Raw genomic sequence first — 14,740 nt, forward strand, 5'->3', positions numbered from 1 at the left:
AATGTATCATATATTAGTTTAGTTTCCGCGCTATATCTCTCAATGAATAAATGTGTGAACGGGCGATCGCTGGTCGGAACGGACTCGGTGGGCTGAAGGGCCTGTTTCCGTGCTGCATCTGAAATAAAAAGGGAAAAAGTGAAACGGGTAGAGGAGGGCGAGTTTTCCGCCTGTTTCGAGACGGCCGACTTTTGCCTCCTGTTCCCACCAGAGGACAACAAAAAGGCCGTTTACTCCCCGTAACCACGAAATATCACCAACCCCCCACCCCCCTCCCCTTATCCAGAGTCCAGTCCCCATGATGGTCAACATCTATACTGGATATGTGTTGGTGTTTCAGGACAAAGGGCGGGGAGAGAAAGGGGGAGAGAGAGAGGGGGAGAGAAAAAGATGGGGGGGAGGGAGATGGGGAGAGAGAGTAGAGGGAGAGAGGGGAGAGAGAGGGGGTGTGGGCGAGGAAGAGTGGGAGAGAGAAAAGGAGAGGGAGGGTTGAGAGAGGGGGGAGTGAAGGAGAGAGAGAGAGATAGGGGAGAGGAGAGAGAGAGAGAGAGAGAGAGGAGAGAGAGGGAGAGGAGAGAGAGAGAGAGAGAGAGAGAGAGAGAGAGAGAGAGAAGAGAGAGAGAGAGAGAGAGAGAGAGAGAGGGAGAGAGGGAGGAGGGAGGAGGGAGGGAGGGAGGGAGGGAGGGGGAGGGAGGGAGGGGGAGAGGGAGGGAGGGAGGGAGAGAGGGAGAGAGAGGGAGAGGAGAGGGAGAGAGAGAGAGAGGAGGGAGGGAGAGAGAGAGAGAGAGAGAGTGAGAGAGAGAGAGAGAGAGAGAGAGAGAGAGAGAGAGAGAGAGAGAGAGAGAGAGAGAGAGAGAGAGAGAGAGAGAGAGAGAGAGAGAGAGAGAGAGAGAGAGAGAGAGAGAGAGAGAGAGAGAGAGAGAGAGAGAGAGAGAGAGAGAGAGAGAGAGAGACCCCCCATCCACCCTACCCCTGACCGGTCCCCAGTGCGGAGGGGGTGCGGGTAAGAATGAGGGGGTAGAAACTGAAATAAACACTTCAATGATCAGGGACTGTCATTAAAAATGATCAATATATAAGACAGGCAATGGTGTTATTTTTTCTGCAAAATCTGCATCTTTGAGCAAGGGGGCGATTGGGTGAATGTGAGGGGCTGGGGGCCCCGGAGCGGGGCCGGCGATGGGATCATCCGCCCGGGACTGACAGCTGGAAGATGCGGCGGTGAATGTGAGGAGCCGGAGCCCGGAGCGGAGAGACTGCGGCCGCCCTCTGGGATGCGCTCAGGTCGCGAGTTTATTAATGAGCCGCAGCGCTGAGGTGAGCGGATATTTCACCCGCGCTCTTCACCTGCTCCCTGAACTTGGACTGGGTCGCCGCGTAAATAAATGTGTTGGTGCAGCAGCTGAGATTCCTCAGCAACATCCCGACGTCGTTAAAGATATATTGGGAATCATTCCCATCATTCCCAGTCCTGTGATCTGATAATAGACGAAGTTTACAACCGTCGTCAGCCACAGGAGGATGAAGCTGCCGGAGATGGTGAAGAGTAAAACCACAGACCTCCTCCTGCTCTCCATCTCCGGGTCACTGCGCTTCTCCCCCTTGCTCTGACCCCTCAGCCCCTGACGGACCCGACTGGCACTAAAATGTGCCGGACTGTCAGAGCGTTGAGCAGCAGGATCACAGCGAAAGGGAGGAGCGGAGTTAAAACGGTGTCGATCCAGTCAAATGCCACCCACCCGGGGTCAGTGTAATAACTGTCCACCATGTCACAGTCCCACGGGACATTGTCGATGATTGTCCAAGGTTCCAGTGTGAAGTAGCGGGAACGTTTTTCAGACACAGCAGAACGCCGGCTGTTGCGAGAACCGCAGCCGCAGTTTTCCCGGTGCAATATTGAGTTTTCAGCTTCTGGCAACAAATGGCGACAAAGCGATCAAAGGTGAAAGTGACGGTGAACCAGACAGAACAGTCTGTAGCTGCAGCCCTCAGTACAAGGTTAACACTGCACACAGGGGTGATGGACAGGAAACTCCAATAAAAGTAATGTAATCGGATCCGAGACAAAATGACCTCGGTGATCAGGGTGAGTAGATCGGCCGCTGCCATGGCCACCAGGTAGCGAGTGGTGCAGGTGGAGAGGCCGCACTTTCCCCGGGACAGGATCACAATCGCCACTAAATTCACTGCGGAAAGAGAAGGGGAGCGGACACTGGGCATTAATGAACACGGTCTCCGGGGCTGAACACCGGCTCCACTTTCAGCTGGAGATCAGGAGTGTTGGAGTCTGTGCGCGGCTGCAGGTTTAACAATGTCAGACCGGCTCCGACTGTGCCCGACCTGCCTGTTTCAGGGGAGAGGAGATAAGGCGACGGGCGGGGTAAAGGGCGGAAAGGGAACGAGCAGCCGCCCGCTACAATAGGCGGAATGGTCCTTTCTACAGTTAACCCCGCTCACAGTCTCTGATGGGGCCGGATTCACAGATTTAACCGTGACCGGCCGCGTTTAACCAGGGCTCTGGGAACTCGGCATCTGATGGGGACGAGGAGGGTTCCAGAGGGAAGGCAGGGACTACTTAGGATCCGGCAGCAGAGTGGCTGCGTTAATGGATTCATTCCACAGTTCGGTAACAACACACGCCGGTAGATCCGCGGCCACCGGTTCAGGAGATCGATCCAATTATTGACCAACAGGAGGTGGAATCCGACTGTGACAGACTCCACAGTGAGATGTGTCCACAGGAGCGGGTGTTCACTCTGATCAATAACTCAGACACAGTGAGCTTCACAATGTAAACCCCTTCCCAGTCACACCGTCCCGGAGAGCTGCCTGCCCGAGCACTGGGACAACTCTGGGCAAGGTCCCACTGAAGGCAAGAACAACATTCTAGTGGGTCCCGGCAGTGGGAGAAAGAGAGGGGTAGTTTCGGCTGTCTGAAAATGAGAAAAATCACAGCGTTAATTCAAAAATATTTCACTGAGAGGATTGATGTGCTTCACATATTCTTGTACAACGGTCATCAGTTGTGAATCATGTAACTCGATCAGAATCAGGTCAACGCTGGTTAACGGACGGAGTTATAAAACTTGAATTGTTCTGTTCACTTACCAGGGACTCCAACGGCAGCAATGATCACGTACAAGATTTTCTCCACGTCAAAATATTCGTACAGCTTTTCCCACATGTTCTCTGGCCAGCGACGTGTCCCCGTGATCTACCGGTAATCTCTCGGAATCAAATGCCGGGGAAGAACATTCCCTGAGATTTTATACCATTTTCCGTCTCCACTGGGACAGCGAAGTTTCAACGGAATTAAAAATAGAGCATTTGAAATGATTCGCAAACAGATGACATCAGCCAAGTGAAATCCCTGCTGAGACAGGTCGTGATTTATTCAGGGAATTGATTGAGAAACTCCAAAGACTGGGAAATGTGGCGATACTGAGGGATGGAAATTGGGAGCGGCATTGTTCCAGCAAAGGGAATATTGTTTCAAACTCTATCAGGTCCAAATCTCCGCCTTATGTTGTTTGTCTTATTTCTTTCAATCCGCTTCACTCACTAAGGCAATCCCAAATTCCAGCGAACCTCTCATGGCTTCTGGTGCCCAGTTTGAAGGTGGACTGGGCGACATTTGTCCACAGGTTGAGGAATTAGGTCAACAGATCACCTCGCACTAAAGTGGCCCCTCCACTCTGCTTCACCACTCAATATGATCGCGGCTTAACTGACTGCAACCTCACCCCCACACTCCCGGCGAGGCCGGTACCCATTCACTCCTTGCTTGCCTGCAGTGGGTCTGATTTTGCGCCGGGACAATAACATTCTCTGCCTTCGTCACCTCTGAGGAGGAACGACCCAAAGACTCACGACACTCAGAGAACAGAAATATTGTGGCTTCAGAATTGTCCGAAACCCAAATCAAACTGCGAATGATGCGGCACATCTCCCTCCTCCCTTTCTCTCTCCCTCCATCCTTACTGCTGTCGCTCTCTCTGAACTATCACTCTCTCCTACCATCTCTATTCTTCCTCTCGGCTCCGCCATCTCTCTGTCAACCTCTCTCTCCTAACACCCCCTCCTTCTCACTCCCATTGCATTTATCCCTCCGTTTCTTTCTAACTATCTGACCCTTCCATCGCTCCGTTTTGCCAACCCACGCCATCTGAACTCCGCTCTCTTTTCATGTTCCCACTCTCCCTTTGTTACTTACCTCTCCCTCCATCTCTTCTTTCGTCTTCTCCGCTATCTCTTCCTTTCATCACTGTACTCTCTATCTGTCTCTCTCTTTTCCCCAAAACTCCTCCTGCTCGCCCTCACTTCTCTCTCCAAGGCCTTTCTTGGGAAGTGCGGTTTAAACGGCTAGCCACCATGGGATGTCTCTCTACCCCGTTCCCTCACACTTCAATAGCCCTTCCAGGTGAGACAGATGTTCACCTGCACCACCTCTAATCTCATCTACTGCATGTGGTGTTCCAGATATGGCCTCCTTTACATCGGCGTGGTGAAATGGAGACTCGGCGACCGTTTTGTCGAACACTTACCCTCGGTCTGCTAATGCTTGCTGTATCTCCCCGTTGCAAGCCATTGTAACTCCCCCTCGCACACTGACCTTTCTGTCCTGGGCCTCCACCAGTGCCAGAGAGGTTACATTAAAACGGAAAGAACGCCACTTCATAGTCCGCTTGGGAACCTTGCAACCTAATGGTATGAACATTAGCAAATGCCAGGTAACTAACGTGCAACTTCCCGCTTTTCCCTCGCTCTTTCTCTTGCTTCACGCGGACTCGCACCTGTTCATCCCCTCCACCTCCACCTCCATCTTCAACCGATATTCCCTCCTCTCTCTTTATATTTCCAACCTGCTCAATCCTTATCTCGCAACTTTTATCTTCTAACCTCTGGTCTCAACCACCTAACTATGAAAACGGTATTCACCCACTCATCATTCAACTCGCTTTGTCCTGCTGTTCCAGCTTTCTCCAGCTTCCCACCACAATCAGTCTGAAGAAGGGTCTCGAACCGAACTTCACCCATCCATGTCCTTGGCAGGCTTAGCTAGTTCGGCGTGCCCTCTACAACTCTCACCAACATCTACAGATACAGCATAGAAAGTATTTTATCAAGATGCATCACAGCTTGGTTTGGGAACAGCTCCATACAAGAACGCCAGAAATTGCTGCGAATTGTCCAGACCATCACACAAAGCAACCTCCATTATATTGACTCAATTTATAAACCACGCTGCCTCGGCAAGGCCAGCAGCATAATCAACTACTGCGCAGTAGTACTGATGGAGTGACGCACTGGGCAGTGCACTGATGGAGTGACACAATGTGGGGTAGTACTGATGGAGTGACACAATGTGGGGCAGTACTGATGGAGTGACACAATGTGGGGTAGTACTGATGGAGTGACACAATGTGGGGTAGTACTGATGGAGTGACACAATGCGCTGTAGTACTGATGGAGTGACACAATGCGCTGTAGTACTGATGGAGTGACCCCAGTAGATGCAGTACGGGTGGATTAACATACTGTGGTTTAGTACAGATGGAGTGACAAAATTTGCAGTAGTACTGATGAAGTGACACACTTTGCAGTTGTTCTGATGGAATGATACATCGTGGGGCTCTACTGATGCAGTGACACACTACGGGTAATGCTCATGGAGTGGCACAATGTGTAGTACTGTTGTTATGACAAACTGCGGAGTAGTACTGACGGAGGGACACACAGTGGAATAGCACTGATTTAGCGACAAATTGTGAGATCATTGCATCAGTACTACCATGCAGTTTGTCACTCCGTCAGTACTACTTCAGTGTGCAACTACATCCCGTGGGGTAAAACTGATGTAGTGACACGCTGTGGAGCAGTACTGATGGAGTGACACACGGTGCGTATTACTGATGGACTGACACACTGCGCGGTTGTACTGACGGAGTGAGATACTTCGGTGTAGTGCTGATTGAATGACACACTGGGAGTAGTGCGGACAGAATGGCGCACAGTGGGCTAGTACTGAAGTATTGACCCAATCTTTGGTGGTACTGTCGGGTTGCACATTGTGGAATGGTAAGGACTGACGGTGGGGCAGTACAGATGGAGAGTTACACTGATGGGTAATACTAATTGAATGAGTCCGTGTGGTTGTACAAAATGGAATGACAAGCTCAAGGCAGTACTGATGGAGTGCATCACTGTGGTGTTGTACTGATGGAATAACATATTGTAGGGTAGTACTGATGGAGTGACAGGCTCCAGTGTTATACTGATGGAGTGTAACACTGTGTAGTAGTACTGGTGTAATGACGTACTGTGGAGGTGTATTGATGGAATGACACACTGTGGGGTAGCACGGATGTAATAGCACATTCTGTTGGAGTGACACAGTAATACTGATGGACTGACACGCTCTGCGGTAGTTCTGATCCGATGAAAAACTGGTGAAATAGTGATGGAATTACACACTATGGAGTCGCTGCGATGGGTTAGCACATTGTGGGGTATTGCGGATGGAATGGCAGATTTGAGGTAGTCCTGATGTTGTGAAACACTTTGGGGAGTACTGATGGAAGAACATATTGCGGGGAGCATTGATGGAGTGACACGTTCTAGGTTTGCACTGGAGTGATATGATGTTGGGCAGTGCTGATGGAGTGCAACACCATGGAGTTGTATTAATGCAGTGAGACACTGCGCGGTTTCACCGACGGAGTGACACACTCAGCGGTACTACTATTGTGATGACAAACTGTGGTGTAGTACTAATGCAGTGTCAAACTGAGCGGCAATACTGATGGAGTGACACAATTTGTGGCAGCACTTATGGGGTGACACACTGGGATAGTCCTGATTGAATGATAAACATCGGGTAGTACTAATGGAGTGAGATATTGTGCAGAAATACTAAGAGTGAAACTGTGGGGAATTACTGTTGGAGTGACAAAGTGAGGTAGGACTGATGGAGTGACACACTGTGGGGAATACTAATGGGGTGACACTGCGAGGAAGTACTCATGGGTTGACACTGTGCGGTAGTACTGGTGGAGTGACACACTGCGTGGTATACGGATGGAGTGATAATCACTGGATTGTACTGATGGAGTGACACACGTTGCCGTAGTACTGATGCGAAGATAACCCGAGTGATATTACTGATGGTGCGACGCTCTGTGGGGAGGCACTGGTGGAGTGGCACAATGTAGGTTAGTACAAAAGGAGTAACAAACAATATTTTAGTACTGATGCAGTGGCACACTGTGGGTAGTGCTGGTGGAGTGACACACTTTGAGGTAGTACTGATGGAGTGACACACTATGTGGCAGTTCTGATGCAATGGCATACTGTGGGATAGTACTGATTGAGTGACACCCTGCCGTGTAGCACTGTTGGAGAGACATATTCCAGGGTAATACTGGTGGATTGAAACACTGTGGGGTAGTACTGATGGAAGGACTCATTGTGTAGTACTGATGGAGTGACACACCGTTGCATAGAACTGATAGAGTGACACCCTGTGCGTTAGTACTAATGGAATGATACACAACGTGGTACTGATGTTGAAAAGCACTGTGGGTGTGTGTTGATGGAATGGTATACAGTGTGGTAGTACCGATGAAGTGACACGCTCTAGGGTTGTACTGATGGAGTGACATAGTGTGTTGTAGTAATGATCGTCAAACACACTGTACACTGTATTGATGGAGTGATAACCAGTGGGGCAGTGTTGATGGAGTGACACAATGTGGGCAGCACAGATGGAGCAATACACTTTGGGGTTGTACTAGTGAAGTGACAAACTGTGGGCGGGCACTGATGGAGTAAAATATTTTGGTGTATAACTCATGGAGTGACACAATGTGCGGTAGTACTGATGGAGGAACAAACGATATGGTAGTACTGATGTCGTGGCACACTGTGGGATAGTATTAATGGTGTGAAACTAAATGGGGTACTACTGATGTAATGAAACATTATTGGGTAGTTCTGATGGAGTGACACATTGAGGGGGAGAACTGATCGAATGACAAACTGTGGGTTAGTACTGATGGAATGACTATCCATTTAGTAATATTGATGTAATGGCATTCCATGGGATAGTTCCGAATGAATGACATGTTGTGATGCAGTAATGATGGAGTAACAGACGATATGGTAGTACTGATGGAGTGACATGCTGTGGGATAGTATTTATGGATTAACATCCTGTGGGGTAGTACTGAAGGACTGGTACATTTCGGGGTAGCACTGATGGAGTGACACAATCGATGGTATTACTGAAGGGGAAAAGCTGTGGGTAGTACGGATGAAATTACATACCTAAGGTAGTACTGACAGTGTGAAACACCGTGGGGCAGAAATGATGGAATAACATACTGTCGGGTTAGACAATAGACAATAGACAATAGGTGCAGGAGTAGGCCATTCAGCCCTTCGAGCCAGCACCGCCATTCAATGCGATCATGGCTGATCACTCAATCAGTACCCCGTTCCTGCCTTCTCCCCATACCCCCTCACTCCGCCATCCTTAAGAGCTCTATCCAGCTCTCTCTTGAAAGCATCCAACGAACTGGCCTCCACTGCCTTCTGAGGCAGAGAATTCCACACCTTCACCACCCTCTGACTGAAAAAGTTCTTCCTCATCTCCGTTCTAAATGGCCTACCCCTTATTCTCAAACTGTGGCCCCTTGTTCTGGACTCCCCCAACATTGGGAACATGTTATCTGCCTCTAATGTGTCCAATCCCCTAATTATCTTATATGTTTCAATAAGATCCCCCCTCATCCTTCTAAATTCCAGTGTATACAAGCCCAATCGCTCCAGCCTTTCAACATACGACAGTCCCGCCATTCCGGGAATTAACCTAGTGAACCTACGCTGCACGCCCTCCATAGCAAGAATATCCTTCCTCAAATTTGGAGACCAAAACTGCACACAGTACTCCAGGTGCGGTCTCACCAGGGCCCGGTACAACTGTAGAAGGACCTCTTTGCTCCTATACTCAACTCCTCTTGTTACGAAGGCCAACATTCCATTGGCTTTCTTCACTGCCTGCTGAACCTGCATGCTTCCTTTCATTGACTGATGCACTAGGACACCCAGATCTCGTTGAACTCCCCCTCCTCCTAACTTGACACCATTCAGATAATAATCTGCCTTCCTATTCTTACTTCCAAAGTGAATAACCTCACACTTATCTACATTAAACTGCATCTGCCATGTATCCGCCCACTCACACAACCTGTCCAAGTCACCCTGCAGCCTTATTGCATCTTCCTCACAATTCACACTACCCCCCAACTTAGTATCATCTGCAAATTTGCTAATGGTACTTTTAATCCCTTCGTCTAAGTCATTAATGTATATCGTAAATAGCTGGGGTCCCAGCACCGAACCTTGCGGTACCCCACTGGTCACTGCCTGCCATTCCGAAAGGGACCCATTTATCCCCACTCTTTGCTTTCTGTCTGTCAACCAATTTTCTATCCATGTCAGTACCCTACCCCCAATACCATGTGCCCTAATTTTGCCCACTAATCTCCTATGTGGGACCTTGTCGAAGGCTTTCTGAAAGTCGAGGTACACCACATCCACTGACTCTCCCTTGTCAATTTTCCTAGTTACATCCTCAAAAAATTCCAGTAGATTTGTCAAGCATGATTTCCCCTTCGTAAATCCATGCTGACTCGGAATGATCCTGTTACCGCTATCCAAATGCTCAGCAATTTCGTCTTTTATAATTGACTCCAGCATCTTCCCCACCACTGATGTCAGACTAATTAGAGTGACACGCTCTTGGGTTCTACTGATGGAGTAACATGTAGTACTGATGGAGTGGCAGACTGTGAAGTAGTATTGATGAGTGACCTAACGTAGGGTATTATTGATGTAATGGCACATTCTGGGGTAGTACTGATGGAGTGACACACTATGCGGTATTACTATTGTTATGACATAATGTGGGATGGATTTGGTAGTGACACTCTGCGGTAGTACTGATGGAGTGACGCACTGTAGGGTAGTACTGGTGTAATGGTATACTGTTGGATAGTACTGATGGAGTGATATCGGCGAGACAAAGCGCAAGCTCGGCGAATGTTTCGCTGAACAGTCCCACACAGTCCTACCTGATCTCCAGGTTGCTCAGCACTTTAACTCACCCACGCTCCCCCATTCCCAATCTGAACTTTCTGTCCTGGGCATCCTCCATTGTCAGAGTGAGGCCCAGCGCAAATTGGAGGAACAGCACCTCATACTTCGCTTGGGCAGCTAACATACCAGCGATATGAACATTGACTTATCTAACTTCAATTAGCCCTTGCTTCCCCTCTCTCTCCACCCCTCCTCCTTCCCAGTTCTCCCACCAGTCCCACGGTCTCCGACAACATTCTATCTCTTTCCTGCCGACCTCTCCGACATCAGTCTAAAGAAGGGTCTCGACCCGAAACGTCACCCATTCTTTCTCTCCAGAGATGCTGCCTGTCTCGTTGAGTTACACCAGCATTTTGTGTCTACCTTCCATTTAAACCAGCATCTGCATTTCTTTCCTACACGAAGTACAAGGCACGGCAGGACACTCGGCTAATAATGGCTGTACCGAACATGAGACGACCACCCTTACCTACCTGCACACAATGTATATCCCTTCATTACCTGAAAATCTGAACTTGTCTTAAATGTCACTATTGTATCTGCCTCCAACACCACTGGAGCGGGTGGTAAGATTTTAGGACCCGTTATACAGGATGATGTAACAGAGTACTTATAAGTGCACGATGAAATAAGCAGAAGTTTGCACGGCTTTGTGAAGGGAAGGTCGTGTTTGATAAATTTGCTGGAATTATTTGAAGAAGACAGCCAAAGGAGAGACAGTAGATGTTGTTTACTTTGATTTTCAGAAAACCTTTGACCAGGTGTCACAAGATGGCTGCTTAGGAAGATGAGAGCCCACGGGGTCAAAGGGCAGATACCAGCATGGATGGTTGGCTGGATGGCAGAAGACAAAGAGTGGCAATAAAGGGGGATTTTTTTCTCGTTGGCTAAGTGTAACTAGTGAAGATCTTCAAGGATCAGTGTTCGTCCGCTACTCCACGTTTTATATTATGATTTGGACGAGGGGATTGAAGGCTTTGTGGCCAAGTTTGCGGATGTTACGAAAAGAGGTGGAAGGGCAGGTAGTTTAGAGAAAGCATGGACTCCGCAGAAGGACTTGGACATGTTGGGGGAATGGGCAGAGAAGTGGCAGATGGAATATAGTGTAGCAAAGTGCGGAGTACTGCATTTTGGTAGTAGGAATAATGGCGTAGACTATTGTCTAAGTGGGGAAATAATCCATAAATCGGAAGTGCAAAGGGCCTTGGGAGTGCTGGTTAAGGATTCCCTAAATTTTTATCTGCAAGTTGAATCGGTGAGAATGATCAGCCATGATCACATTGAATGGTGGTGCTGGCTCGAAGGGCCGAATGGCCTGCTACTGCACCTATTGTCTATTGTCTATTGTCTAATGGAAGCAAACTCAATGCTTGCATTTATTTCAAGAGGACTTGTATACAGAAACACGGATGTAATGTTGAAGCTATACAGCCATATAACCATATAACCATATAACAATTACAGCACGGAAACAGGCCCGTTCGGCCCTACCAGTCCACGCCGACCACTTTCTCTGACCTAGTCTCATCTGCCTGCTATCAGACCATAACCCTCCAATCCCCTCCCATCCATATACCTATCCAATTTACTCTTAAATAATAAAATCGAGCCTGCCTCCACCACTTCCACCGGAAGCTCATTCCACACAGCCACCACCCTCTGAGTAAAGAAGTTACCCCTCATGTTACCCCTAAACTTTTGTCCCTTAATTCTGAAGTTATGTCCCCTTGTTGGAATCTTCCCCACTCTCAAAGGGAAAAGCCTACCCACGTCAACTCTGTCCGTCCCTCTTAAAATTTAAAAAACCTCTATCAAGTCCCCCCTCAACCTTCTACGCTCCAAAGAATAAAGACCCAACCTGTTCAACCTCTCTCTGTAGTTTAAGTGCTGAAACCCAGGCAACGTTCTAGTAAATCTCCTCTGTACCCTCTCCATTTTGTCGACATCCTTCCTATAATTTGGCGACCAGAACTGCACACCATACTCCAGATTCGGCCTCACCAATGCCCTGTACAATTTTAACATTACACCACAACTTCTATATTCGATGCTCTGATTTATAAAGGCAAGCATACCAAACGCCTTTTTCACCACCCTATCCACATGAGATTCCACCTTCAGGGAACAATGCACAGTTATTCCTAAATCCCTCTGTTCCACTGCATTCCTCAATTCCCTACCATTTACCCTGTACGTCCTATTTTGATTTTTCCTACCAAAATGCAGCACCTCACACTTATCAGCATTAAACTCCATCTGCCATCTTTCAGCCTACCCTTCCAAAATGCCCAAGTCTCTCTGTAGACTTTGAAAATCTACTTCATTATTAACTACACCACCTATCTTAGTATCATCTGCATACTTACTAATCCAATTTGCCACACCATCATCCAGATCATTAATGTAAATGACAAACAACAGTGGACCCAACACAGATCCTTGGGGTACTCCACTAGACACTGGCCTCCAACCTGACATACAGTTGTCAACCATTACCTTCTGGTATCTCCCATTCAGCCATTGTTGAATCCATCTTGCAACCTCACTATTAATACCCAACGATTTAACCTTCTTAATCAACCTTCCATGTGGAACCTTGTCAAATGCCTTACCAAGGTCCATATAGACAACATCCACAGCCTTCCCCTTATCAATTTCCCTGGTAACCTCTTCAAAAAATTCAAGAAGTTTAGTTAAACATGACCTTCCAGGCACAAATCCATGTTGACTGTTTCTAATCAGGCCTTGATTATCCAAATAATTATATATATTGTCCCTAAGTATCTTTTCCATTAATTTTCCCACCACAGACGTCAAACTAATAGGTCTATAATTGCTAGGTTTACTTTTAGAACCTTTTTTAAACAAAGGCACAACATGCGCAATGCGCCAATCTTCCGGCACCATCCCTGTTTCTAATGACGTTTGAAATATTTCCGTCATAGCCCCTGCTATTTCTGCACTAACTTCCCTCAATGTCCTAGGGAATATCCTATCAGGACCTGGAGACTTATCCACTTTTATATTCTTCAAAAGTGTCCGTACCTCCTCTTCTTTAATCCTCCTAATTTCCATCACTACTCTACTTGTTTCGCTTACCTCACATAATTCAATATCCTTCTCCTCGGTAAATACCGAAGAAAAGAAATTGTTTAATATCTCCCCCATTTCTTCCGGCTCAGCACATAGCTGTCCACTCTGACTCTCTAATGGACCAATTTTATCCCTCACTATCCTTTTGCTATTGACATATCTGTAGAACCCCTTGGGGTTTACTTTTACATTACTTGCCAAAGCAGCCTCATATCTTTTTGTCGCTTTTCTAATTTCCTTTTTAAGATTCCTTTTACATTCTTTATATTCCTCAAAAACCTCATTTACTCCCTGCCGCTTATATTTATTGTATATCTCCCTCTTTTTCCGAACCAAGTGTCCAATTTCCCTGGAAAACCACGGCTCTTTCAAATTATTATTATTTCCTTTCCACCGAACAGGGACATAAAGACTCTGTACTCTCAAAATTTCACCTTTAAATATCCTCCATTTCTCTATTATATCCTTTTCATAAAACAACAATTTCCATTTCACTCCTTTTAAATCCTTTCTCATCTCCTCAAAATTAGCCTTTCTCCAATCCAAAATCTCAACCCTTGGTCCAGATTTGACCTTCTCCATAATGATATTGAAACTAATGGCATTATGATCACTAGACCCAAAGTGCTCCTCAACACATACCTCCGTCACCTGACCCATCTCATTTCCTAACAGGAGGTCCAACACTGCCCCTTCTCTGGTAGGCACCTCTACGTATTGCTGCAAAAAACTATCCTGCACACATTTTACAAACTCCAATCCATCCAGCCCTTTAACAGAATGTGATTCCCAGTCTATATACGGAAAATTGAAATCACCCACAATCACCACTCTGTGCTTACTACTAATATCTGCTATCTCCTTACATATTTGCTCTTCCAATTCTCGTTCCCTATTTGGCGGTCTATAATACACCCCTATAAGTGTTGCTAAACCTTTCTCATTTCTGAGTTCCACCCAAACAGCCTCCTTAATCGAGCCTTCTAGTCTGTCCTGCCAAAGCACTGCTGTGATATCCTCCCTGACAAGCAATGCAACACCCCTACCTCTTGCCCCTCCGATTCTATCACATCTGAAACAATGAAATCCTGGAATATTTAATTGCCAATCGCAACCCTCCTGCAACCATGTTTCACTGATCGCCACAACATCATACTTCCAGATGTCAATCCAGGCTCTAAGCTCATCCACCTTTCTTACAATGCTCCTAGCATTAAAATATACACATTTAAGGGACCCATCATTTCTTATTCTCAGTTTATTTCTTTTCCCTTCTTTCTCTCCTACATATTGGGTCTGTGTGTTTCCCTTTTCTGCCTCCTGCCCCACACACTGCCTATTAGCTATCTGTGTTTGAGTCCCTCCCCCCAACCGTACTAGTTTAAAGTCTCCGCAGTTATTTTAGCAAATCTCCCCGCCAGGATATTGGTTCCCCTCGGGTTCAGATGCAACCCGTCCTTTTTGTACAGGTCATACTTCCCCCAGAAGA

Source organism: Rhinoraja longicauda, chromosome 43 (genome assembly GCF_053455715.1).
Source record: "Rhinoraja longicauda isolate Sanriku21f chromosome 43, sRhiLon1.1, whole genome shotgun sequence".
Taxonomy (NCBI): domain Eukaryota; kingdom Metazoa; phylum Chordata; class Chondrichthyes; order Rajiformes; family Arhynchobatidae; genus Rhinoraja; species Rhinoraja longicauda.